Genomic DNA, 25407 nt, shown 5'->3' with positions numbered 1-25407 from the left:
ACTTAAGTACAAGTAAACTGACTCTTCATACTGTCTATGTTTGAACCATTCCTGTGACACTAGTTATAGATTCCGATGCTTCATTTCAGGTTTACTGTATCCCTCTGACCTTCTTATTGAAGACGAAACACAGAAATTGCATGGGAATTAAATAGAAAAGGCACAATGCCGACTTAAGTCCAAGAAAACTGACTCTTCTTACTGTCTATGTTTTGATCCATTCCTGTGACACTAGTTATAGATTCCGATGTTTCACTTCAGGTTTATGTATCCCTCTGACCTTCTTATTGACGAAGAAACACAGAAATTGCATCGGAATTAAATAGAAAAGGCACAATGCCGACTTAAGTCCAAGAAAACTGACTCTTCTTACTGTCTATGTTTGATCCATTCCTGTGACACTAGTTATAGATTCCGATGCTTCACTTCAGGTTTACAGTATCCCTCTGACCTTCTTATGGACGATGAAACACAGAAATTGCATTAGAGTTAAATACAAAAGACACAATGCCGACTTAAGTAGAAGAAAACTTACTCTTCTTACAGTCTATGATTTGAACCATTCCAGTGACACTAGTTATAGATTCCGATGCTTCACTTCAGGTTTACTGTATCCCTCTGACCTTCTTATTGACGATGAAACACAGATATTGCATCGGAATTAAATAGAAATGGCACAATGACGACTTAAGTACAAGAAAACTGACTCTTCTTACTGTCTATGTTTTGAACCATTCCTGTAACACTAGTTATAGATTCCGATGCTTCACTTCACGTTTACTGTATCTCTCTGACCTTCTTACTGACGATGAAACACAGAAATTGCAACGGAATTAAATACAAAAGGCACAATGCCGACTTAAGTACAAGAAAACTGGCTCTTCTTACTGTCTATGTTTTGAACCATTCCTGTGACACTAGATATAGATTCCGATGCTTCACTTCAGGTTTACAGTATCCCTCTGACCTTCTTATTGACGATGAAACGCAGAAATCGCATCGGAATTAAATACAAAAAGCACAATGCCGAATTAAGTACAAGAAAACTGACTCTTCTTACAATCTATGTTTTGACCCATTCATGTGACAATAGTTATAGCTTCCGATGCTTCACTTCAGGTTTACTGTATCCATCAGACCTTCTTATTGACGATGAAACACAGAAATTGCATCGGAATTAAATACAAATGGCACAATGCCACTTATGTACAAGAAAACTGACTCTTCCTACTGTCTATGTTTGAACCATTCATGTGACACTAGTCATAGATTCCGACGCTTCACTACAGGTTTACTGTATCCCTCTTGCCTTCTTATTGACGATGAAACACAGAAATTTCATAGGAATTGAATACAAAAGGCACAATGCCGACTTAAGTACAAGAAAACTGACTCTTCTTACTGTCTATGTTTTGAACCATTGCTGTGACACTAGTTATTGATTCCGATGCTTCACTTCAGGTTTACTGTATCCCTCTGACTTTCTTATTGACGATGAAACACAGAAATTGCATCGGAATTAAATACAAAAGGCACAATGCCGACTTAAGTACAAGAAAACTGACTCTTCTTACTGTCTATGTTTTGAACCATTCCTGTGACACTAGATATAGATTCCGATGCTTCACTTCAGGTTCAAACGGCTCTGAGAACTATGGGACTCAACTGTAGTGGTCATCAGTCCCCTAGAAGTTAGAACTACTTAAAGCTAACTAACCTAAGACATCACACACATCCATGCCCGAGGCAGGATTCGTACCTGCGACCGTAGCGGTCGCACGGTTCCGGACTGCGCACCTAGAACCGCGAGAGCTTCACTTCAAGTTTACTATAACCCTCTGACCTTCTTATTGACGATGAAACGCAGAAATCGCATCGGAATTAAATACAAAAAGCACAATGCCGAATTAAGTACAAGAAAAATGACTCTTCTTACTGACTATGTTTGGAACCATTCATGTGACACTAGTTATAGATTCCGATGCTTTACTCCAGGTTTACTGTATCCCTCTGAACTTCTTATTGACGATGAAACACAGAAATTGCTTCGGAATTAAATACTAAAGGCACAATGCCGACTTAAGTACAAGAAAACTGAATCTCCTTACTGTCTATGTTTTGAACCATTCCTGTGACACTACTTATAGATTCCGATGCATCACTTGAGGTATACTGTATCCCTCGGACCTTCTTATTGACGATGAAACATAGAAATTGCATCGGAATGAAATAGAAAAGGAACAATGCCGACTTAGGTACAAGAAAACTGACTCTTCTTACTGTCAATGCTTTGAACCATTCCTGTTACACTAGTTATAGATTCCGTTGCTTCACTTCTGGATTACTGTATCCCTCTGATCTTCTTATTGACGATGAAACACAGAAATTTCATAGGAATTGAATACAAAAGGCACAATGCCGACTTAAGTACAAGAAAACTGACTCTTCTTACTGTCTATATTTTGAACCATTGCTGTGACACTAGTTATTGATTCCGATGCTTCACTTCAGGTTTACTGTACCCCTCTGACCTTCTTATTGACGATGAAACACAGAAATTCCATCGGAATTGAATACAAAAGGCACAATGCCGACTTAAGTACAAGAAAACTGACTCTTCTTACTGTCTATGATTTGAACCATTCCTGTGACACTAGATATAGATTCCGATGCTTCACTTCGGGTTCAAACGGCTCTGAGAACTATGGGACTCAACTGCAGTGGTCATCAGTCCCCTAGAACTTAGAACTACTTAAACCTAACTAACCTAAGGACATAACACACATCCATGCCCGAGGCAGGATTCGTACCTGCGACCGTAGCGGTCGCACGGTTCCGGACTGCGCGCCTAGAACCGCGAGAGCTTCACTTCAGGTTTACTATAACCCTCTGACCTTCTTATTGACGATGAAACGCAGAAATCGCATCGGAATTAAATACAAAAAGCACAATGCCGAATTAAGTACAAGAAAAATGACTCTTCTTACTGACTATGTTTTGAACCATTCATGTGACACTAGTTATAGATTCCGATGCTTTACTCCAGGTTTACTGTATCCCTCTGACCTTCTTATTGACGATGAAACACAGAAATTGCTTCGGAATTAAATACAAAAGGCACAATCCCAACTTAAGTACAAGAAAACTGAATCTCCTTACTGTCTATGTTTTGAACCATTCCTGTGACACTACGTATAGATTCCGATGCTTCACTTGAGGTATACTGTATCCCTCTGACCTTCTTATTGACGATGAAACATAGAAATTGCATCGGAATGAAATAGAAAAGGAACAATGCCGACATAGGTACAAGAAAACTGACTCTTCTTACTGTCAATGCTTTGAACCATTCCTGTGACACTAGTTATAGATTCCGTTGCTTCACTTCAGGATTACTGTATCCCTCTGATCTTCTTATTGACGATGAAACACAGAAATTTCATAGGAATTAAATACAAAAGGCACAATGCCGACTTAAGTACAAGTAAACTGACTCTTCTTACTGTCTATGTTTTGAACCATTCCATCGACACTAGTTATAGATTCCGATGCTTCACTTCAGGTTACTGTATCCCTCTGACCTTCTTATTGACGATGAAACACAGAAATTGCATCGGAATTAAATACAAAAGGCACAATGAGGACCTAAGTACAAGAAAACTCTTCCTACTGTCTATGTTTTGAACCATTCATGTGACACTAGTTATAGCTTCCGATGCTTCACTTCAGGTTTACTGTATCCATCAGACCTTCTTATTGACGATGAAACACAGAAATTGCATCGGAATTAAATACAAAAGGCACAATGCCGACTTATGTACATGAAAACTGATTGTTCTTACTGTCTATGTTTGCACCATTCATGTGACACTAGTTATAGATTTCGATGCTTCACTTCAGGTTTACTGTATCCCTCTGACCTTCTTATTGACGATGAAACACAGAAAATGCATCGGAATTAAATACAAGAGGCACAATGCTGACTTAAGTACAAGAAAACTGCCTCTTCGTACTGTTTATGTTTTGAACCATTCCTGTGACACTAGTTATAGATTCCAATGCTTTACTTCAGGTTTACTGTATCCCTCTGACCTTCTTATTGACGATGAAACACAGAAATTGCATCGTAGTTAAATACAAAAGGCACAATGCCAATTTAACTACAAGAAAACTGACCCCTCTTACTGTCTATGCTTTGAACCATTCCTGTGACACTAGTTATAGATTCCGATGCTTCACTTCAGGTTTACTGTATAATTCTGACCTTCTTATTGACGATGAAACACAGAAATTGCATCGGAATGAAATAGATAAGGAACAATGCCGACTTAGGTACAAGAAAACTGACTTTTCTTACTGTCTATGTTTTGAACCATTCCATCGACACTAGTTATAGATTCCGATGCTTCACTTCAGGTTTACTGTATCTCTCTGACCTTCTTATTGACGATGAAACACAGAAATTGCAACGGAATTAAATACAAAAGGCACAATGCCGACTTAAGTACAAGAAAACTGACTCTTCTTACTGTCTATGTTTTGAACCATTCCTGTAACACTAGTTATAGATTCCGATGCTTCACTTCAGGTTTACTGTATCTCTCTGACCTTCTTATTGACGATGAAACACAGAAATTGCAACGGAATTAAATACAAAAGGCACAATGCCGACTTAAGTACAAGAAAACTGGCTCTTCTTACTGTCTATGTTTTGAACCATTCCTGTGACACTAGATATAGATTCCGGTGCTTCACTTCAGGTTTACAGTATCCCTCTGACCTTCTTATTGACGATGAAACGCAGAATCGCATCGGAATTAAATACAAAAAGCACAATGCCGAATTAAGTACAAGAAAACTGACACTTCTTACAATCTATGTTTTGACCCATTTATGTGACAATAGTTATAGCTTCCGATGCTTCACTTCAGGTTTACTGTATCCATCAGACCTTCTTACTGACGATGAAACACAGAAATTGCATCGGAATTAAATACAAATGGCACAATGCCACTTATGTACAAGAAAACTGACTCTTCTTACTGTCTATGTTTGAACCATTCATGTGACACTAGTCATAGATTCCGATGCTTCACTACAGGTTTACTGTATCACTCTTGCCTTCATATTGACGATGAAACACAGAAATTAGATCGGAATTAAATACAAAAGGCACAATGCCGACTTAAGTCACAAGAAAACTGACTCTTCTTTCTGTCTGTGATTGAACCAATCCTGTGACACTAGTTATAGATTCTGATGCTTCACTTCAGGTTTACTGTATTCCTCTGACCTTCTTATTGACGATGAAACACAGAAATTTCATAGGAATTGAATACAAAAGGCACAATGCCGACTTAAGTACAAGAAAACTGACTCTTCTTACTGTCTATGTTTTGAACCATTGCTGTGACACTAGTTATTGATTCCGATGCTTCACTTCAGGTTTACTGTATCCCTCTGACCTTCTTATTGACGATGAAACACAGAAATTGCATCGGAATTAAATACAAAAGGCACAATGCCGACTTAAGTACAAGAAAACTGACTCTTCTTACTGTCTATGTTTTGAACCATTCCTGTGACACTAGATATAGATTCCGATGCTTCACTTCAGGTTCAAACGGCTCTGAGAACTATGGGACTCAACTGTAGTGGTCATCAGTCCCCTAAACTTAGAACTACTTAAACCTAACTAACCTAAGGACATCAAACACATCCATGCCCGAGGCAGGATTCGTACCTGCGACCGTAGCGGTCGCACGGTTCCGGACTGCGCACCTAGAACCGCGAGAGCTTCACTTCAGGTTTACTATAACCCTCTGACCTTCTTATTGACGATGAAACGCAGAAATCGCATCGGAATTAAATACAAAAAGCACAATGCCGAATTAAGTACAAGAAAAATGACTCTTCTTACTGACTATGTTTTGAACCATTCATGTGACACTAGTTATAGATTCCGATGCTTTACTCCAGGTTTACTGTATCCCTCTGACATTCTTATTGACGATGAAACACAGAAATTGCTTCGGAATTAAATACAAAAGGCACAATGCCGACTTAAGTACAAGAAAACTGAATCTCCTTACTGTCTATGTTTTGAACCATTCCTGTGACACTACTTATAGATTCCGATGCTTCACTTGAGGTATACTGTATCCCTCGGACCTTCTTATTGACGATGAAACATAGAAATTGCATCGGAATGAAATAGAAGAGGAACAATGCCGACTTAGGTACAAGAAAACTGACTCTTCTTACTGTCAATGCTTTGAACCATTCCTGTGACACTAGTTATAGATTCCGTTGCTTCACTTCAGGATTACTGTATCCCTCTAATCTTCTTATTGACGATGAAACACAGAAATTTCATAGGAATTGAATACAAAAGTCACAATGCGGACTTAAGTACAAGAAAACTGACTCTTCTTACTGTCTATGTTTTGAACCATTGCTGTGACACTAGTTATTGATTCCGATGCTTTACTTCAGGTTTACTGTATCCCTCTGACCTTCTTATTGACGATGAAACACAGAAATTGCATCGGAATTAAATACAAAAGGCACAATGCCGACTCAAGTACAAGAAAAGTGACTCTTCTTACTGTCTATGTTTTGAACCATTCCTGTGACACTAGATATAGATTCCGATGCTTCACTTCAGGTTTACAGTATCCCTCTGACCTTCTTATTGACGATGAAACACAGAAATTGCATCGGAATTAAATACAAAAGCACAATGCCGACTTAAGTACAAGAAAACTGACTCTTCTTACTGTCTATGTTTTGAACCATTCCTGTGACACTGGATATAGATTCCGATGCTTCACTTCAGGTTCAAACGGCTCTGAGAACTATGGGACTCAACTGTAGTGGTCATCAGTCCCCTAAACTTAGAACTACTTAAACCTAACTAACCTAAGGACATCACACACATCCATGCCCGAGGCAGGATTCGTACCTGCGACCGTAGCGGTCGCACGGTTCCGGACTGCGCACCTAGAACCGCGAGAGCTTCACTTCAGGTTTACTATAACCCTCTGACCTTCTTATTGACGATGAAACGCAGAAATCGCATCGGAATTAAATACAAAAAGCACAATGCCGAATTAAGTACAAGAAAAATGACTCTTCTTACTGACTATGTTTTGAACCATTCATGTGACACTAGTTATAGATTCCGATGCTTTACTCCAGGTTTACTGTATCCCTCTGACATTCTTATTGACGATGAAACACAGAAATTGCTTCGGAATTAAATACAAAAGGCACAATGCCGACTTAAGTACAAGAAAACTGAATCTCCTTACTGTCTATGTTTTGAACCATTCCTGTGACACTACTTATAGATTCCGATGCTTCACTTGAGGTATACTGTATCCCTCGGACCTTCTTATTGACGATGAAACATAGAAATTGCATCGGAATGAAATAGAAAAGGAACAATGCCGACATAGGTACAAGAAAACTGACTCTTCTTACTGTCAATGCTTTGAACCATTCCTGTGACACTAGTTATAGATTCCGTTGCTTCACTTCAGGATTACTGTATCCCTCTAATCTTCTTATTGACGATGAAACACAGAAATTTCATAGGAATTGAATACAAAAGTCACAATGCCGACTTAAGTACAAGAAAACTGACTCTTCTTACTGTCTATGTTTTGAACCATTGCAGTGACACTAGTTCTTGATTCCGATGCTTTACTTCAGGTTTACTGTATCCCTCTGACCTTCTTATTGACGATGAAACACAGAAATTGCATCGGAATTAAATACAAAAGGCACAATGCCGACATAAGTACAAGAAAAGTGACTCTTCTTACTGTCTATGTTTTGAACCATTCCTGTGACACTAGATATAGATTCCGATGCTTCACTTCAGGTTCAAGCGGCTCTGAGAACTATGGGACTCAACTGCAGTGGTCATCAGTCCCCTAGAACTTAGAACTACTTAAACCTAACTAACCTAAAGACATCACACACATCCATGCCCGAGGCAGGATTCGTACCTGCGACCGTAGCGGTCGCACGGTTCCGGACTGCGCGCCTAGAACCGCGAGAGCTTCACTTCAGGTTTACTATAACCCTCTGACCTTCTTATTGACAATTAAACGCAGAAATCGCATCGGAATTAAATACAAAAAGCACAATGCCGAATTAAGTACAAGAAAAATGACTCTTCTTACTGACTATCTTTTGAACCATTCATGTGACACTAGTTATAGATTCCGATGCTTTACTCCAGGTTTACTGTATCCCTCTGACCTTCTTATTGACGATGAAACACAGAAATTGCTTCGGAATTAAATACAAAAGGCACAATCCCAACTTAAGTACAAGAAAACTGAATCTCCTTACTGTCTATGTTTTGAACCATTCCTGTGACACTACTTATAGATTCCGATGCTTCACTTGAGGTATACTGTATCCCTCTGACCTTCTTATTGACGATGAAACATAGAAATTGCATCGGAATGAAATAGAAAAGGAACAATGCCGACTTAGGTACAAGAAAACTGACTCTTCTTACTGTCAATGCTTTGAACCATTCCTGTGACACTAGTTATAGATTCCGTTGCTTCACTTCAGGATTACTGTATCCCTCTGATCTTCTTATTGACGATGAAACACACAAATTTCATAGGAATTAAATACAAAAGGCACAATGCCGACTTAAGTACAAGAAAACTGACTCTTCTTACTGTCTATGTTTTGAACCATTCCATCGACATTAGTTATAGATTCCGATGCTTCACTTCAGGTTTACTGTATCTCTCTGACCTTCTTATTGACGATGAAACACAGAAATTGCAACGGAATTAAATACAAAAGGCACAATGCCGACTTAAGTACAAGAAAACTGACTCTTATTACTGTCTATGTTTTGAACCATTCCTGTAACACTAGTTATAGATTCCGATGCTACACTTCAGGTTTACTGTATCTCTCTGACCTTCTTATTGACGATGAAACACAGAAATTGCAACGGAATTAAATACAAAAGGCACAATGCCGACTTAAGTACAAGAAAACTGGCTCTTCTTACTGTCTATGTTTTGAACCATTCCTGTGACACTAGATATAGATTCCGATGCTTCACTTCAGGTTTACAGTATCCCTCTGACCTTCTTATTGACGATGAAACGCAGAAATCGCATCGGAATTAAATACAAAAAGCAAAATGCCGAATTAAGTACAAGAAAACTGACACTTCTTACAATCTATGTTTTGACCCATTCATGTGACAATAGTTATAGCTTCCGATGCTTCACTTCAGGTTTACTGTATCCATCAGACCTTCTTACTGACGATGAAACTCAGAAATTGCATCGGAATTAAATACAAATGGCACAATGCCACTTATGTACAAGAAAACTGACTCTTCTTACTGTCTATGTTTGAACCATTCATGTGACACTAGTCATAGATTCCGAAGCTTCACTACAGGTTTACTGTATCACTCTTGCCTTCTTATTGACGATGAAACACAGAAATTAGATCGGAATTAAATACAAAAGGCACAATGCCGACTTAAGTCACAAGAAAACTGACTCTTCTTTCTGTCTGTGATTGAACCAATCCTGTGACACTAGTTATAGATTCCGATGTTTCACTTCAGGTTTATGTATCCCTCTGACCTTCTTATTGACGAAGAAACACAGAAATTGCATCGGAATTAAATAGAAAAGGCACAATGCCGACTTAAGTCCAAGAAAACTGACTCTTCTTACTGTCTATGTTTTGATCCATTCCTGTGACACTAGTTATAGATTCCGATGCTTCACTACAGGTTTACGGTATCCCTCTGACCATCGTATTGACGATGAAACATAGAAATTGCATCGGAATTAAATAGAAAAGGAACAGTGCCGACTTAAGTACAAGAAAACTGACTCTTCTTACTGTCTATGTTATGAACGATTCCTATGACACTAGTTATAGATTCCTATGCTTCACTTCACGTTTACTGTATCACTCTGACAATCTTATTGACGATGAAACACAGAAATTGCATCGGAATTAAATAGAAAAGGCACAATGCCGACTTAAGTACAAGAAAACTGACTCTTCTTACTGTCTATGTTTTGAACAATTCACGTGACACTAAATATAGATTCCGATGCTTCACTTCAGGTTTACTGTATCCCCCTGACCTTCTTATTGACGATGAAACACAGAAATTGCATCGGAGTTATATACAAAAGGCACAATGCCGACTTAAGTCCAAGAAAACTGACTCTTCTTACTGTCTATGTTTTGATCCATTCCTGTGACACTAGTTATAGATTCCGATGCTTCACGACAGGTTTACTGTATCCCTCAGACCATCGTATTGATGATGAAACATAGAAATTGCATCGGAATTAAATAGAAAAGGAACAGTGCCGACTTAAGTACAAGAAAACTGACTCTTCTTACTGTCTGTGTTATGAACGATTCCTATGACATTAGTTATAGATTCCGATGCTTCACTTCACGTTTACTGTATCACTCTGACAATCTTATTGACGATGAAACACAGAAATTGCATCGGAATGAAATAGAAAAGGCACAATGCCGACTTAAGTACAAGAAAACTGACTCTTCTTACTCTCTATGTTTTGATCCATTCATGTGACACAAACTATAAATTCCGATGCTTCACTTCAGGTTTACTGTATTTTTGTGACCTTCTTATTGACGATGATACACAGAACTTGCATCGGAATTAAATACAAAAGGCACAATGCCGACTTATGTACAAGAAAACTGACTCTTCTTACTGACTATGTTTTGAACCATTCATGTGACACTAGTTATAGATTCCGATGCTTTACTCCAGGTTTACTGTATCCCTCTGACATTCTTATTGACGATGAAACACAGAAATTGCTTCGGAATTAAATACAAAAGGCACAATGCCGACTTAAGTACAAGAAAACTGAATCTCCTTACTGTCTATGTTTTGAACCATTCCTGTGACACTACTTATAGATTCCGATGCTTCACTTGAGGTATACTGTATCCCTCGGACCTTCTTATTGACGATGAAACATAGAAATTGCATCGGAATGAAATAGAAAAGGAACAATGCCGACTTAGGTACAAGAAAACTGACTCTTCTTACTGTCAATGCTTTGAACCATTCCTGTGACACTAGTTATAGATTCCGTTGCTTCACTTCAGGATTACTGTATCCCTCTAATCTTCTTATTGACGATGTAACACAGAAATTTCATAGGAATTGAATACAAAAGTCACAATGCCGACTTAAGTACAAGAAAACTGACTCTTCTTACTGTCTATGTTTTGAACCATTGCTGTGACACTAGTTATTGATTCCGATGCTTTACTTCAGGTTTACTGTATCCCTCTGACCTTCTTATTGACGATGAAACACAGAAATTGCATCGGAATTAAATACAAAAGGCACAATGCCGACTTAAGTACAAGAAAAGTGACTCTTCTTACTGTCTATGTTTTGAACCATTCCTGTGACACTAGATATAGATTCCGATGCTTCACTTCAGGTTCAAACGGCTCTGAGAACTATGGGACTCAACTGCAGTGGTCATCAGTCCCCTAGAACTTAGAACTACTTAAACCTAACTAACCTAAAGACATCACACACATCCATGCCCGAGGCAGGATTCGTACCTGCGACCGTAGCGGTCGCACGGTTCCGGACTGCGCGCCTAGAACCGCGAGAGCTTCACTTCAGGTTTACTATAACCCTCTGACCTTCTTATTGACGATTAAACGCAGAAATCGCATCGGAATTAAATACAAAAAGCACAATGCCGAATTAAGTACAAGAAAAATGACTCTTCTTACTGACTATGTTTTGAACCATTCATGTGACACTAGTTATAGATTCCGATGCTTTACTCCAGGTTTACTGTATCCCTCTGACCTTCTTATTGACGATGAAACACAGAAATTGCTTCGGAATTAAATACAAAAGGCACAATCCCAACTTAAGTACAAGAAAACTGAATCTCCTTACTGTCTATGTTTTGAACCATTCCTGTGACACTACTTATAGATTCCGATGCTTCACTTGAGGTATACTGTATCCCTCTGACCTTCTTATTGACGATGAAACATAGAAATTGCATCGGAATGAAATAGAAAAGGAACAATGCCGACTTAGGTACAAGAAAACTGACTCTTCTTACTGTCAATGCTTTGAACCATTCCTGTGACACTAGTTATAGATTCCGTTGCTTCACTTCAGGATTACTGTATCCCTCTGATCTTCTTATTGACGATGAAACACACAAATTTCATAGGAATTAAATACAAAAGGCACAATGCCGACTTAAGTACAAGAAAACTGACTCTTCTTACTGTCTATGTTTTGAACCATTCCATCGACATTAGTTATAGATTCCGATGCTTCACTTCAGGTTTACTGTATCTCTCTGACCTTCTTATTGACGATGAAACACAGAAATTGCAACGGAATTAAATACAAAAGGCACAATGCCGACTTAAGTACAAGAAAACTGGCTCTTCTTACTGTCTATGTTTTGAACCATTCCTGTGACACTAGATATAGATTCCGATGCTTCACTTCAGGTTTACTGTATCCATCAGACCTTCTTACTGACGATGAAACTCAGAAATTGCATCGGAATTAAATACAAATGGCACAATGCCACTTATGTACAAGAAAACTGACTCTTCTTACTGTCTATGTTTGAACCATTCATGTGACACTAGTCATAGATTCCGAAGCTTCACTACAGGTTTACTGTATCACTCTTGCCTTCTTATTGACGATGAAACACAGAAATTAGATCGGAATTAAATACAAAAGGCACAATGCCGACTTAAGTCACAAGAAAACTGACTCTTCTTTCTGTCTGTGATTGAACCAATCCTGTGACACTAGTTATAGATTCCGATGTTTCACTTCAGGTTTATGTATCCCTCTGACCTTCTTATTGACGAAGAAACACAGAAATTGCATCGGAATTAAATAGAAAAGGCACAATGCCGACTTAAGTCCAAGAAAACTGACTCTTCTTACTGTCTATGTTTTGATCCATTCCTGTGACACTAGTTATAGATTCCGATGCTTCACTACAGGTTTACTGTATCCCTCTGACCATCGTATTGACGATGAAACATAGAAATTGCATCGGAATTAAATAGAAAAGGAACAGTGCCGACTTAAGTACAAGAAAACTGACTCTTCTTACTGTCTATGTTATGAACGATTCCTATGACACTAGTTATAGATTCCTATGCTTCACTTCACGTTTACTGTATCACTCTGACAATCTTATTGACGATGAAACACAGAAATTGCATCGGAATTAAATAGAAAAGGCACAATGCCGACTTAAGTACAAGAAAACTGACTCTTCTTACTGTCTATGTTTTGAACAATTCACGTGACACTAAATATAGATTCCGATGCTTCACTTCAGGTTTACTGTATCCCCCTGACCTTCTTATTGACGATGAAACACAGAAATTGCATCGGAGTTATATACAAAAGGCACAATGCCGACTTAAGTCCAAGAAAACTGACTCTTCTTACTGTCTATGATTTGATCCGTTCCTGTGACACTAGTTATAGATTCCGATGCTTCACGACAGGTTTACTGTATCCCTCAGACCATCGTATTGATGATGAAACATAGAAATTGCATCGGAATTAAATAGAAAAGGAACAGTGCCGACTTAAGTACAAGAAAACTGACTCTTCTTACTGTCTGTGTTATGAACGATTCCTATGACATTAGTTATAGATTCCGATGCTTCACTTCACGTTTACTGTATCACTCTGACAATCTTATTGACGATGAAACACAGAAATTGCATCGGAATGAAATAGAAAAGGCACAATGCCGACTTAAGTACAAGAAAACTGACTCTTCTTACTCTCTATGTTTTGATCCATTCATGTGACACAAACTATAAATTCCGATGCTTCACTTCAGGTTTACTGTATTTTTGTGACCTTCTTATTGACGATGATACACAGAACTTGCATCGGAATTAAATACAAAAGGCACAATGCCGACTTATGTACAAGAAAACTGACTCTTCTTACTGACTATGTTTTGAACCATTCATGTGACACTAGTTATAGATTCCGATGCTTTACTCCAGGTTTACTGTATCCCTCTGACATTCTTATTGACGATGAAACACAGAAATTGCTTCGGAATTAAATACAAAAGGCACAATGCCGACTTAAGTACAAGAAAACTGAATCTCCTTACTGTCTATGTTTTGAACCATTCCTGTGACACTACTTATAGATTCCGATGCTTCACTTGAGGTATACTGTATCCCTCGGACCTTCTTATTGACGATGAAACATAGAAATTGCATCGGAATGAAATAGAAAAGGAACAATGCCGACTTAGGTACAAGAAAAGTGACTCTTCTTACTGTCAATGCTTTGAACCATTCCTGTGACACTAGTTATAGATTCCGTTGCTTCACTTCAGGATTACTGTATCCCTCTAATCTTCTTATTGACGATGTAACACAGAAATTTCATAGGAATTGAATACAAAAGTCACAATGCCGACTTAAGTACAAGAAAACTGACTCTTCTTACTGTCTATGTTTTGAACCATTGCTGTGACACTAGTTATTGATTCCGATGCTTTACTTCAGGTTTACTGTATCCCTCTGACCTTCTTATTGACGATGAAACACAGAAATTGCATCGGAATTAAATACAAAAGGCACAATGCCGACTTAAGTACAAGAAAAGTGACTCTTCTTACTGTCTATGTTTTGAACCATTCCTGTGACACTAGATATAGATTCCGATGCTTCACTTCAGGTTCAAACGGCTCTGAGAACTATGGGACTCAACTGCAGTGGTCATCAGTCCCCTAGAACTTAGAACTACTTAAACCTAACTAACCTAAAGACATCACACACATCCATGCCCGAGGCAGGATTCGTACCTGCGACCGTAGCGGTCGCACGGTTCCGGACTGCGCGCCTAGAACCGCGAGAGCTTCACTTCAGGTTTACTATAACCCTCTGACCTTCTTATTGACGATTAAACGCAGAAATCGCATCGGAATTAAATACAAAAAGCACAATGCCGAATTAAGTACAAGAAAAATGACTCTTCTTACTGACTATGTTTTGAACCATTCATGTGACACTAGTTATAGATTCCGATGCTTTACTCCAGGTTTACTGTATCCCTCTGACCTTCTTATTGACGATGAAACACAGAAATTGCTTCGGAATTAAATACAAAAGGCACAATCCCAACTTAAGTACAAGAAAACTGAATCTCCTTACTGTCTATGTTTTGAACCATTCCTGTGACACTACTTATAGATTCCGATGCTTCACTTGAGGTATACTGTATCCCTCTGACCTTCTTATTGACGATGAAACATAGAAATTGCATCGGAATGAAATAGAAAAGGAACAATGCCGACTTAGGTACAAGAAAACTGACTCTTCTTACTGTCAATGCTTTGAACCATTCCTGTGACACTAGTTATAGATTCCGTTGCTTCACTTCAGGATTACTGTATCCCTCTGATCTTCTTATTGACGATGAAACACAGAAATTTCATAGGAATTAAATACAAAAGGCACAATGCCGACTTAAGTACAAGAAAACTGACTCTTCTTACTGTCTATGTTTTGAACCATTCCATCGACACTAGTTATAGATTCCGATGCTTCACTTCAGGTTTACTGTATCTCTCTGACCTTCTTATTGACGATGAAACACAGAAATTGCAACGGAATTAAATACAAAAGGCACAACGCCGACTTAAGTACAAGAAAACTGACTCTTCTTACTGTCTATGTTTTGAACCACTCCTGTAACACTAGTTATAGTTTCCGATGCTACACTTCAGGTTTACTGTATCTCTCTGACCTTCTTATTGACGATGAAACACAGAAATTGCAACGGAATTAAAAACAAAAGGCACAATGCCGACTTAAGTACAAGAAAACTGGCTCTTCTTACTGTCTATGTTTTGAACCATTCCTGTGACACTAGATATAGATTCCGATGCTTCACTTCAGGTTTACAGTATCCCTCTGACCTTCTTATTGACGATGAAACGCAGAAATCGCATCGGAGTTAAATACAAAAAGCACAATGCCGAATTAAGTACAAGAAAACTGACACTTCTTACAATCTATGTTTTGACCCATTCATGTGACAATAGTTATAGCTTCCGATGCTTCACTTCAGGTTTACTGTATCCATCAGACATTCTTACTGACGATGAAACACAGAAATTGCATCGGAATTAAATACAAATGGCACAATGCCACTTATGTACAAGAAAACTGACTCTTCTTACTGTCTATGTTTGAACCATTCATGTGACACTAGTCATAGATTCCGATGCTTCACTACAGGTTTACTGTATCACTCTTGCCTTCTTATTGACGATGAAACACAGAAATTAGATCGGAATTAAATACAAAAGGCACAATGCCGACTTAAGTCACAAGAAAACTGACTCTTCTTTCTGTCTGTGACTGAACCAATCCTGTGACACTAGTTATAGATTCCGATGTTTCACTTCAGGTTTATGTATCCCTCTGACCTTCTTATTGACGAAGATACACAGAAATTGCATCGGAAATAAATAGAAAAGGCACAATGCCGACTTAAGTCAAAGAAAACTGACTCTTCTTACTGTCTATGTTTTGATCCATTCCTGTGACACTAGTTATAGATTCCGATGCTTCACTACAGGTTTACTGTATCCCTCGGACCATCGTATTGACAATGAAACATAGAAATTGCATCGGAATTACATAGAAAAGGAACAGTGCCGACTTAAGTACAAGAAAACTGACTCTTCTTACTGTCTATGTAATGAACGATTCCTATGACACTAGTTATAGATTCCTATGCTTCACTTCACGTTTACTGTATCACTCTGACAATCTTATTGACGATGAAACACAGAAATTGCATCGGAATTAAATAGAAAAGGCACAATGCCGACTTAAGTACAAGAAAACTGACTCTTCTTACTGTCTATGTTTTGGACAATTCATGTGACACTAAATATAGATTCCGATGCTTCACTTCAGGTTTACTGTATCCCCCTGACCTTCTTATTGACGATGAAACACAGAAATTGCATCGGAGTTATATACAAAAGGCACAATGCCGACTTAAGTCCAAGAAAACTGACTCTTCTTACTGTCTATGTTTTGATCCATTCCTGTGACACTAGTTATAGATTCCGATGCTTCACTACAGGTTTACTGTATCCCTCAGACCATCGTATTGACGATGAAACATAGAAATTGCATCGGAATTAAATAGAAAAAGAACAGTGCCGACTTAAGTACAAGAAAACTGACTCTTCTTACTGTCTGTGTTATGAACGATTCCTATGACATTAGTTATAGATTCCGATGCTTCACTTCACGTTTACTGTATCACTCTGACAATCTTATTGACGATGAAACACAGAAATTGCATCGGAATTAAATAGAAAAGGCACAATGCCGACTTAAGTACAAGAAAACTGACTCTTCTTACTCTCTATGTTTTGATCCATTCATGTGACACAAACTATAGATTCCGATGCTTCACTTCAGGTTTACTGTATTTTTGTGACCTTCTTATTGACGATGATACACAGAACTTGCATCGGAATTAAATACAAAAGGCACAATGCCGACTTATGTACAAGAAAACTGACTCTTCTTACTGTCTATGTTTGAACCATTCATGTAACACTAGTTATAGATTCCGATGCTTCACTTTAGGATTACAGTATCCCTCTGACCTTCTTATTGACGATGAAACACAGAAATTGCTTCGGAATTAAATACAAAAGGCACAATGCCGACTTTAGTACAAGAAAACCGACTCTTCTTACTCTCTATGCTTTGAACCATTCATGTGACACAAATTATAGATTCCGATGCTTCACTTCAGGTTCACTGTATTTTTGTGACCTTGTTATAAACGATGATACACAGAACTTGCATCGGAATTAAATACAAAAGGCACAATGCCGACTAATGTACAAGAAAACTGACTCTTCTTACTGTCTATGATTTGAACAATTCCTGTGACACTAAATATAGATTCCGATGCTTCACTTCAGGTTTACTGTATCCCCCTGACCTTCTTATTGACGATGAAACACAGAAATTGCATCGGAATTAAATACAAAAAGCACATTGCCGACTTAAGTACAAGAAAGCTGACTCTTCTAACTGTCTATGTTTTGAAGCAACCATGTGACACTAGTTATAGATTCCGATGCTTCTCTTCAGGTTTACTGTATCCCTCTGACCTTCGTATTGACGATGAAACACAGTAATTGCATCGGAATTAAATACAAAAGGCACAATGCCGACTTAAGTACAAGAAAACTGACTCTTCTTACTGTCTATGGTTTGAACCATTCCTGTGACACTAGTTATAGATTCCGATGCTTCACTTCAGGTTTACTGTATCCCTCTGACCTTATTATTGACGATGAAACACAGAAATTGCATCGGAATTAAATACAAGAGGCACAATGCCGACTTAAGTAAAAGAATTCTGACTCTTCTTACTGTCTACGGTTTGAACCATTCCTGTGACACTAGTTATAGATTCCGGTGCTTCACTTTAGGTTTACTGTATCCCTCTGACCTTCTTATTGACGATGAAAAACAGAAATTGCATCCAAATTAAATACAAACGGCACATAGCCGACTTAAGTACAAGAAAACTGACTCTTCTTAGTCTCAATGTTTTGAACCATTCATGTGACACTAATTATAGATTCCGATGCTTCTCTTCAGGTTTACTGTATCCCTCTGACCTTCTTATTGACGATAAAACACAGTAATTGCATCGGAATTAAATACAAAAGGCACAATGCCGACTTAAGTACAAGAAAACTGACTCTTCTTACTGTCTATGGTTTGAACCATTCCTGTGACACTAGTTATCGATTCCGATGCTTCACTTCAGTTTTACTGTATCCCTCTGACCTTCTTATTGACGATGAAACACAGAAATAGCATCGGAATTAAATACTAAAGGCACAATGCCGACATAAGTACAGAAGAACTGTTCTTCTTACTCTCAATGTTTGAACCATTCCTGTGACACTAGTTATTGATTCCGATGCTTCGCTTCAGGTTTACTGTAACCCTCTGACCTTCTTATTGACGATGAACCACAGAAATTGCATCGGATGTAAATACAAAAGGCACAATGCCGACTTAAGTACATGAAAACTGACTCTTCTTACTGTCTATGTTTTGAACCATTCCTGTGACACTGATTATAGATTCCGATGCTTCACTTCATGTTTACTGTATCCAGCTGACCTTCTTATTGACGGTGAAACACAGAAATTGCATCGGAATTAAATACAAAAGGCACAATGCCGAATTAAGTACAAGAAAACTGACTCCTCTTACTGTTTATTGTTTGAACCATTCCTGTGACACTAGTTATAGATTCCGATGCTTCACTTCAGGTTTACTGTATCCCTTTGACCTTCTTATTGACGATGAAAAACAGAAATTGAATCGGAATTACATACAGAAGGCACAACGCCGACTTAAGTACAAGAAAACTGACTCTTCTTACTGTCTATGTTTTGATCAATTCCTGTGACACTAGTTATTGATTCTGATGCTTCACTTCAGGTTTACTGTATCCCTCTGACCTTCTTATTGATGATGAAACATAGAAATTGCATCGGAATTAAATAGAAAAAGATCAGTGCCGACTTAAGTACAAGAAAACTGACTCTTCTTACTCTCTATGTTTTGAACCATTCCAATGACACTAGTTATAGATTCCGATGCTTCACTTCACGTTTACTGTATCCCTCTGACCTTCTTATTGACGATGAAACACAGAAATTGCATCGGAATTAAATAGAAAAGGCACAATGCCGACTTAAGTACAAGAAAACTGACTCTTCTTACTGTCTATGTTTTGAACAATTCCTGTGACACTAAATATAGATTCCGATGTATCACTTCAGGTTTACTGTATCCAACTGACATTCTTATTGACGATGTAACACAGAAATTGCATCGGAATTAAATACAAAAGGCACAATGCCGTCTTAAGTACAAGAAAACTGACCCTTCTTACTGTCTATGTTTGGATCCATTCCTGTGACACTAGTTATAGATTCCGATGCTTCATTTCAGGTGTACTGACCTTCTTATTGACGATGAAACATAGAAATTGCAACGGAATTAAATAGAAAAGGAACAATGCCGACTTAAGTACAAGAAAACTGACTCTTCTTAATGTCTATGTTTGAACCATTCATGTAACGCTAGTTATAGATTCCGATGCTTCACTTCAGGTTTACTTTATCCCTGTGACCTTCGTATTGACGATGAAACATAGACATTGCATCGGAATTAAATAGAAAAGGAACAATGCCGATTTAAGTACAAGAAAACTGACTCTTCTTAATGTCTATGTTTGAACCATTCATGTAACGCTAGTTATAGACTCCGATGCTTCACTTCAAGTTTACTGTATCCCTCTGACCTTCTTATTGACGATGAAATACAGAAATTGCATCGGAATTAAATACAAAATGCACAATGCCGACTTTAGTACAAGAAAACTGACTCTTCTTACTCTCTATGTTTTGAACCATTCATGTGACACAAATTAAAGAATTGCGATGCTTCACTTCAGGTTTACTGTATTTTTGTGACCTTCTTATTGAAGATGAGACACAGAACTTGCATCAGAATTAAATACAAAAGGCACAATGCCGACTTATGTACAAGAAAACTGACTCTTCTTACTGTCTATGTTTGAACCATTCATGTAACACTAGTTATAGATTCCGATGCTTCACTTCAGGTATACTGTATCCCTCTGACTTCCTTATTGACGATGAAACACAGAAATCGCATCGGAATTAAATAGAAAAGGCACAATGCCGACCTATGTACAAGAAAACTGACACTTCTTACAGTCTATGTTTGAAAAATTTATGTGACACTAGTTATAGATTCCGATGCTTCACTTCAGTTTTACTGTATCCCTCTGACCTTCTTATTGACGATGAAACACAGAAATTGCATCGGAATTAAATACAAATGGCACAATGACGACTTAAGTACAAGAAAACTGACTCTTCTTACTGTCTATGTTTGAACCACTCCTGTGACACTAGTTATAGATTCCGATGCTTCACTTCAGGTTTACTGTATCCCTCTGACCTTCTTATTGACGATGAAACACAGAAATTGTATCGGAATTAAATAGAAAAGGAACAATGCCGACCTAAGTACAAGAAAACTGACTCTTCTTAATGTCTATGTTTTGAACCATTCCTGTGACACCAGTTATAGATTCCGATGCTTCACTTCAGGTTTACTGTATCCCTCTGACCTTCTTAATGACGTTGAAACATAGAAATTGCATCGGAATTAAATAGAAAATTAACAATGCCGACTTAAGTACAAGAAAACTGACTCTTCTTAATGTCTATGTTTGAACCATTCATGTAACGCTAGTTATAGATTCCGATGCTTCACTTCAGGTTTTGCTGTATCCCTCTGACCTTCTTATTGACGATGAAATACAGAAATTGCATCGGAATTAAATACAAAAGGCACAATGCCGACTTTAGTACAAGAAAACTGACTCTTCTTACTCTCTATGTTTTGAACCATTCATGTGACACAAATTAAAGAATTCCGAAGCTTCACTTCAGGTTTACTGTATTTTTGTGACCTTCTTATTGAAGATGATACACAGAACTTGCATCGAAATTAAATACAAGAGGCACAATGCCGATTTATGTACAAGAAAACTGACTCTTCTTACTGTCTATGTTTGAACCATTCATGTAACACTAGTTATAGATTCCGATGCTTCACTTCAGGTATACTGTATCCCTCTGACTTCCTTATTGACGATGAAACACTGAAATTGCATCGGAATTAAATACAAAGGGCACAATGCTGACTTATGTACAAGAAAACTGACTCTTCTTACTGTCTATGTTTGAACCATTCCTGTGACACTAGTTATAGATTCCGATGCTTCACTTCAGGTTTACTGTATCCCTCTGACCTTCTTATTGACGATGAAACACAGAAATTGTATCGGAATTAAATACAAAATGCACAATGCCGACTTAAGTACAAGAAAACTGACACTTCTTTACTGTCTATGTTTTGAACCATTCCTGTGAAACTATTTATATATTCGGATGCTTCACTTCAGGTTTACTGTATCCCTCTGACCATCATATTGACGATGAAACACAGAAATTTCATCGGAGTTAAATACAAAAGGAACAATGCCGACTTAAGGACAAGAAAACTGACTCTTCTTAATGTCTATGTTTTGAACCATTCGTGTGACACTAGTTATAGATTCCGATGCTTCACTTCAGGTTCACCGTATTCCTCTGACCTTCTTAGTGACGATGAAACACAGAAATTGCATCGGAATTAAATACAAAAGGCACAATGCCGACTTAAGTACAAGAAAACTGACTCTTCTTCCTGTCTATGTTTTGAACCATTCCTGTGACACTAGTTATAGATTCCGATGCTTCACTTCAGGTTTACTGTATCCCTGTGACCTTCTTATTGACGATGATACACATAAATTGCATCGGAGTTAAATACAAAAGGCACAATGCCGACTTAAGTACAAGGAAACTGACTCTTCTTACTGTCTATGTTTTGAACCATTCCTGTGGCAGTAGTTATAGTTGCCGATTCTTCATTTCAGGTTTACTGTATCCCTCTGACCTTCTTATTGACGATGAAACACAGAAATTTCATGGGAGTTAAATACAAAAGGCACAATGCCGACTTATGTACAAGAAAACTGACTCTTCTTACTGTCTATGCTTTGAACCATTCCTGTGACACTAGTTATAGTTTCCGATGCTTCACCTCAGGTTTACTGTATCCCTCTGACCATCTTATTGACGATGAAACACAAAAATTGCAACGGAATTATATACAAAAGGCACAATGCCGACTTAAGTTCAAGAAAACTGACTCTTCTTACTGTCTATGTTTTGAACCATTCCTGTGACACTAGTTATAGATTCCGATGCTTCACCTCCGGTTTACTGTGTCCCTGTGACCTTCTTATTGACGATGAAACACAGAAATAGCTTCGGAATTAAATACAAAAGGCACAATGCCGACTTAAGTACAAGATAACTGACTCTTCTTACTGTCAATGAGTTGAACCATTCATGTGACACTAGTTATAAATTCCGATGCTTCACTTCATTTTTACTGTATCCCTCCTACCTTCTTATTGACGTGAATCACAGACATTGCATCGGAATTAAATACAAAAGGCACAATGCCGACGTAAGAACAAGAAAACTGACTCTTCTTACTGTCTAAGTTTTGAACCATTCCAGTAACACTAGTTATAGATGCCGATGCTTCACTTCAGGTTTACTGTATCCCTCTGACCTTCTTATTGACGATGAAACACAGAAATAACATCGGAATTAAATACAAAAGGCACAATGCCGACTTAAGTACAAGATAACTGACTCTTCTTACTGTCTATGTGTTGAACCATTCATGTGACACTAGTTATAGAATCCGATGCTTCACTTCATTTTTACTGTATCCCTCTGACCTTCATATTGACGATGAAACACAGAAATTGCATTGGAGTTAAATACAAAAAGAACAATGCCGACCTAAGTACAAGAAACTGACTCTTCTTACAGTCTATGCTTTGAACCATTCCTGTGACACTAGTTATAGATGCCGATGCTTCACTTCAGGTTTACTGTATCCCTCTGACCTTCTTATTGACGATGAAACACAGAAATGGCATCGGAATTAAATAGAAAAGCCACAATGCCGAATTAAGTACAAGAAAACTGACTCTTCTTACTGTCTATGTTTGAACCATTCCTGTGACACTAAATAGTGATTCCGATGCTTCACTTCAGGTTTACTGTATCCTTCTGACCTTCTTATTGACGATGAAACACAGAAATTGCAACGGAATTAAATACAAAAGGCACAATGCCGACTTAAGTTCAAGAAAACTGACTCTTCTTATTGTCTATGCTTTGAACCATTCGTGTGACACTAGTTATAGATTCCGATGATACACTTCAGGTTTACTGTATCCCTCTGACCTTCTTATTGACGATGAAACACAGAAATCGCATCGGAATTAAATACAAGAGGCACAATGCCAACTTAAGTACAAGAAAACTGACTCTTCTTACTGTCTATGTTTCGAACCATTCCTGTGACACTAGTTATAGATTCCGATGCTTCGCATCCGGTTTACTGTATCCCTCTGACCTTCTTATTGACGATGAAACACAGAAATAGCTTCGGAATTAAATACAAAAGGCACAATGCCGACTTAAGTACAAGATAACTGACCCTTCTTACTGTCTATGTGCTGAACCGTTCATGTGACACTAGTTATAGTTTCCGATGCTTCACTACATTTTTACTGTATCCCTCTGACCTTCTTATTGACGATGAATCACAGAAATTGCATCGAAATTGAATACAAAAGGCACAATGCCGACTTAAGTACAAGAAAACTGACTCTTCTTACTGTGTATGATTTAACCATTCCTGTGACACTAGTTATAGATTCCGATGCTTCACTACATTTTTACTGTATCCCTCTGACCTTCTTATTGACGATGAATCACAGAAATTGCATCGAAATTAAATACAAAAGACACAATGCCGACTTAAGTACAAGAAAACTGACTTTTCTTACTGTCTATGTTTTGAACCATTCCAGTGACACTAGTTATAGATTCCGATGCTTCACTTCAGGTTTACTGTATCCCTGCATCCCTCTGACCTTCTTATCGACGTTGAAACATAGAAATTTCATCGGAAATAAATACATAAGGCACAATTCCGACTTAAGTACAAGAAAACTGACTCTTGTTACTGTCAATGTTTTGAACCATTCCTGTGACACTAGTTATAGATTCCGATGCTACACTTCCGGTTTACTGTATCCCTCTGACCTTCTTATTGACGATGAAACACAGATATTCCATCGGAATTAAATACAAAAAGCAGAATGCCGACTTAAGTACAAGAAAACTGACTCTTCTTACTGTCTAAGTTTTGAACCATTCCTGTGACACTAGATATAGATTCCGATGCTTCACTTCAGCTTTACTATATCCCCCTGACCTTCTTATTGACGATGAAACACAGAAATTTCATCGGAATTAAATACATAAGGCACAATTCCGACTTAAGTACAAGAAAACTGACTCTTGTTACTGTCTATGTTTGAACCATTCCTGTGACACTAGTTATAGATTCCGATGCTTCACTTCCGGTTTGCTGAATCCCTCTGACCTTCTTATTGACGAAGAAACACAGAAATAGCATCGGAATTAAATACAAAAGGCACAATGCCGACTGAAGTACAAGATAACTGACTCTTCTTAC

This window comes from Schistocerca piceifrons, unplaced genomic scaffold (assembly GCF_021461385.2).
Source record: "Schistocerca piceifrons isolate TAMUIC-IGC-003096 unplaced genomic scaffold, iqSchPice1.1 HiC_scaffold_1544, whole genome shotgun sequence".
In the NCBI taxonomy this organism is placed as follows: domain Eukaryota; kingdom Metazoa; phylum Arthropoda; class Insecta; order Orthoptera; family Acrididae; genus Schistocerca; species Schistocerca piceifrons.
This window is presented reverse-complemented; position numbering follows the sequence as displayed.